This window comes from Myripristis murdjan, chromosome 18, assembly GCF_902150065.1.
Source record: "Myripristis murdjan chromosome 18, fMyrMur1.1, whole genome shotgun sequence".
Classification (NCBI taxonomy): domain Eukaryota; kingdom Metazoa; phylum Chordata; class Actinopteri; order Holocentriformes; family Holocentridae; genus Myripristis; species Myripristis murdjan.
The window spans coordinates 709,069-714,068 of NC_043997.1; positions in this window are offsets into that span (position 1 = coordinate 709,069).

Genomic DNA, 5,000 nt, shown 5'->3' on the forward strand with positions numbered 1-5,000 from the left:
CACAGAGCAGATGACCTCTGTGTGTCCTTCAGTCACAAAACAACAGGAAGTAAGAGACAGACAGAGGAACCTCAGAAGAACCTCAGAGGAACCTCAGACACAGGAACCTCAGAGGAACCTCAGACAGAGGAAGCTCAGACACAGGAACATCAGACAGAGGAACCTCAGACAGGAACCTTAGAGGAACCTCAGTCAGGAACCTCAGACAGAGGAACCTCAGACAGGAATCTAAGACAGGAACTTCCGACAGAGGAACCTGAGAGGAACCTCAGACAGAGGAACTTCAGACAGGAACCTCAGAGGAACCTCAGACACAGGTACCTCAGACATAGGAACCTCAGAGGAACCTCAGACAGAGGAAGCTCAGACAGGAACCTCAGACAGAGAAACCTAAGACAGGAACCTCAGACAGAAGAACCTAAGACAGGAACCTAAGACAGAGAAACCTCAGACAGGAACCCCAGACAGAGGAACCTAAGACAGGAACCTCAGACAGGAACCTCAGAAAGGACCCTCAGACAGAGGATCCTCAGACACAGGAACCTCAGAGGAACCTCAGACAGGAACCTTAGAGGAGCCTCAGACAGGAAACTAAGAGGAACCTCAGACACAGGAACCTCAGACAGTAACCTCAGACACAAGAACCTCAGACAGAGGAACCTCAGACAGTAACCTCAGACACAAGAACCTCAGACAGAGGAAGCTCAGACAGAGGAAGCTCAGACAGAGGAACCTCAGACAGGAACCTTAGAGGAACCTCAGACAGGAACCTCAGATACAGGAACCTCAGACAGGAACCTCCGACAGAAAAACCTCAGACAGAGCAAGCTCAGATAGAGGAACCTCACAGGAACTTCAAACAGAGAAACCTCAGACAGGAACATCAGACAGAGGAACCTCAGAAAGGACCCTCAGACAGGATCCCCAGTCACAGGAACCTCAGACAGAGGAACCTCAGACAGGAACCTTAGAGGAACCTCAGACAGGAACCTCAGACTGAGGAACCTAAGAGGGAACCTCCGACAGAGAAACCTAAGACCGGAACTTCCTGACAGAGGAACCTCAGAAAGGACCCTCAGACAGGATCCTCAGTCACAGGAACCTCAGACAGAGGAACCTCAGACAGGAACCTTAGAGGAACCTCAGACAGGAACCTCAGACCGAGGAACCTAAGAGGGATCCTCCGACAGAGAAACCTAAGACAGGAACTTCCTGACAGAGGAACCTGAGAGGAACCTCAGACAGAGAAACTTCAGACAGGAACCTCAGAGGAACCTCAGACACAGGTACCTCAGACAGAGGAACCTCAGAGGTGCCTCAGACAGAGGAAGCTCAGATAGAGGAACCTCACAGGAACCTCAGACAAAGGAACCTCAGACAGGAACCTCAGACAGAGAAACCTAAGAGAGGAACCTCAGACAGAGGAACCTCAGACAGGAACCTCAGACACAAGAACCTAAGACAGGAACCTCAGACAGAGGAACCTCAGACAAGAACCTCAGACAGAGAAACCTCAGACAGGAATCTCAGACAGAGGAACCTAACACAGGAACCTCAGACAGACGAACCTCAGACAGGAACCTCAGAAAGGACCCTCAGACAGAGGAACCTCAGACAGAGGAACCTCAGACACAGGAACCTCAGAGGAACCTCATACAGGAACCTTAGGAGCCTCAGACAGTAACCTCCGACACAGGAACCTCAGACAGAAACCTCAGACTGAGGAACCTAAGACAGGAACCTCAGACAGGAACCTCAGACAGAGGAACCTCAGACAGGAACCTCAGACAGAGGAACTTCAGAAAGAGGAACCTCAGACAGGAACCTCAGACAGAGGAACCTCAGAAAGAGGAACATCAGAAACAGGAACCTCAGACAGGAACCTCAGACAGAGGAAACTCAGACAGGAACCTCAGACAGAGGAACCTCAGAAACAGGAACCTCAGACAGGAACCTCAGACAGAGGAACCTCAGACAGGAACCTCAGTCAGAGGAACCTAAGACAGGAACCTCAGACAGAGGAACCTCAGACAGGAACCTCAGACAGAGGAACCTCAGACAGGAACCTCAGACAGAGGAACCTCAGACAGGAACCTCAGACAGAGGAACCTAAGACAGGAACCTCAGACAGAGGAACCTCAGACAGAGGAACCTCAGACAGGAACCTAAGACAGGAACCTCAGACAGGAACCTCAGACAGGAACCTCAGACAGAAGAACCTAAGACAGGAACCTCAGACAGAGGAACCTCAGACAGGAACCTCAGACAGAAGAACCTCAGACAGAGGAACCTCAGACAGGAACCTCAGACAGAAGAACCTAAGACAGGAACCTCAGACAGAGGAACCTCAGACAGGAACCTCAGACAGAATAACCTAAGACAGGAACCTCAGACAGAGAAACCTCAGACAGGAACCTCAGACAGAGGAACCTAAGACAGGAACCTCCAACAGAGGAACCTCAGACACAGGAACCTCAGACAGAGGAACCTCAGACACAGGACCCTCAGACAGTGGAACCTCAGACAGAGAAACCTCAGACAGGAACCTCAGACAGAGGAACCTCAGACACAGGAACCTCAGAAAGAGGAACCTCAGAGGAACACAAAAAACTTTCCGGACCCCTGATCAAATAATTTAAGTGGATGAATAAATTCAGAAGTAATCAGAGGGAGTGTGAATGTGACTGACTGTGTGTGTGTGTGTGTGTGTGTGTGTGTGTGTGTGTGTGTGTGTGTGTGTGTGTGAGTGTGTGTGTGTGTGTGTGTGTGTGTGTGTGTGTGTGTGTGTGTGTGTGTGCGTGTGCAGGAACACATGGCTCATCTGAAGATGAGGGGCTTCATTTTCAGAACAAACTGAACTTTGACATGTTAAACTCCTCAAATCTCGTGTGTGTGTGTGTGTGTGTGTGTGTGTGTGTGTGTGTGTGTGTGAACAGCATAATCCCAGTGGTAAAATAATCTTCTCTAATCCCACTGAAAAACATACTGCCAACCACCACCACCACACACACACACACACACACACACACACACACACACACAGACACACACACACACACACACACACACACACACACACGGCACAGCTCAGCCTGGCTGGCACAAGCTCCGCCTCCTCGCCCTCGGAGGGTTCCAGGACGTCCAATAAACTCTTAAATTAAAAAGATCATTATTATAATAACTGGTCATAATCAAAACAGGAATGCCACACAGACCTTTTGATATTCCACAGAGCTGGACGAGAGCGGGCGCTGTGATTGGTTCCTGTCCTGTGAGGAACACGGCAAGCAGCCAATCACATTTTAGAAAACAAAAAAAATTCAACAGCTGATTTCAAAGTAACAACAAAACAAGAACAAAGAAATGTAATCAAAGAGCTTCTATAGACCTGTTGATGGTTCTACAGACCGGGTGCAGGTTCTATAGACCCGGTGCAGGTTCTGCAGGCCCACTGCAGGTTTTCTATACCCAGTGAAGGTTCTGCAGGCCTGGTGCAGGTTCTATAGACCCGGTGCAGGTTCTGCAGGCCCACTGCAGGTTTTCTATACCCAGTGAAGGTTCTGCAGGCCTGGTGCAGGTTCTATAGACCCGGTGCAGGTTCTGCAGGCCCACTGCAGGTTTTCTACACCCGGTGAAGATTCCATAAACTTGGTGCAGGTTCTGTAGACCAGTGAAGGTTCTGTAGACCGGTGAGGGTTTCCACAGACCCAGTGCGGGTTCCGCAGGTCTGGTGCAGGTTCTGCAGGTTGTATGGTGGGAGGTGATCGGGACCCGTTGCCTTTGTCCTGGCTGCAGACATGAATGGGGCTGCAGGTTTCTGTGTCTTCAGCACTGATCAGGTGTATTGATCACTGATTGGTCCTGGTCCTGGTCTTGGTCCTGGTCCTGGTCCTGGTCCAGGTTCAGGTCCTGGTCATGGTCATGGTCCTGGTCCTGGTCCTGGTCCTGGTCCTGGTCCTGGTCCAGGTCCTGGTTAGGGTCAGGTCAGGTGGAGGTGAGCTGAAGGGCTCGGGCAGACAGATGTCAGAGGTCCGGCCCGACACTCACCACCGGAAAGGATGGATTTTAGTTTTCTTAATGGACGGATTAAGACCGCATTTCCCAGCATGCCCTGTTGCATGTGTGTGTGTGTGTGTGTGTGTGTGTGTGTGTGTGTGTGTGTGTGTGTGTGTGTGTGTGTGCAGATGTCAGGTATGGCCACTTGCCAAGTCCCTGATTTTTACTCAACCTAATCTCTCTCTCTCTTCCACACACACACACACACACACACACACACACACACACAGCTGTCCATCATTAGTAATGAGAAGAGTTAGAAGCTAAATGGACAGATGAATGAAGAGAGAGAGAGAGAGAGAGAGAGAGAGAGAGAGAGAGAGAGAGAGAGAGAGAGAGAGAGAGAGAGAGAGAGACAGGTAGAGAGACATCAGATCTCTTAACTCTGGCAGGATTATCCAATAGGATTAATCGAATATCAGTACTTAAGCAGCGAGAGTCGACACACACACTCACACACACACACACACTCACACACACTCACACACACACACCGTTCAGACAGCAGATCGACAGGACACACCACCTACAGCAGGTAGGACAGCAGGTGTGTGTGTGTGTGTGTGTGTGTGTTATTATAAATGCAGTTTTGCTTTATTTATTTATTTGTTTATTTTATTTGATTATATTTCTTTCTCATTTCATTTTATCTGGGTTTTATTCATGTATTTTCATTTAGTTTTGTATTTGATCTCCGTTTGCTGCAGAAAACAGCGCAACACACGTGGACAAACTGGACGGAACGTGGCTGATAGAACCAGCGTTTGGTTTGGAGAGCGGGCGCTGAACACTTTTTCAAGGAGAACGGGGGAACATCAAACAATAAATGAACATTAAAAGAACGTGGAAACAATGAATATTCTTGACAGCATGGACAGAACATTGTTAATAGAATGTGAAAGGAACCTCAGATATTGAAGGAACTTTACACATTGAAGGAACCT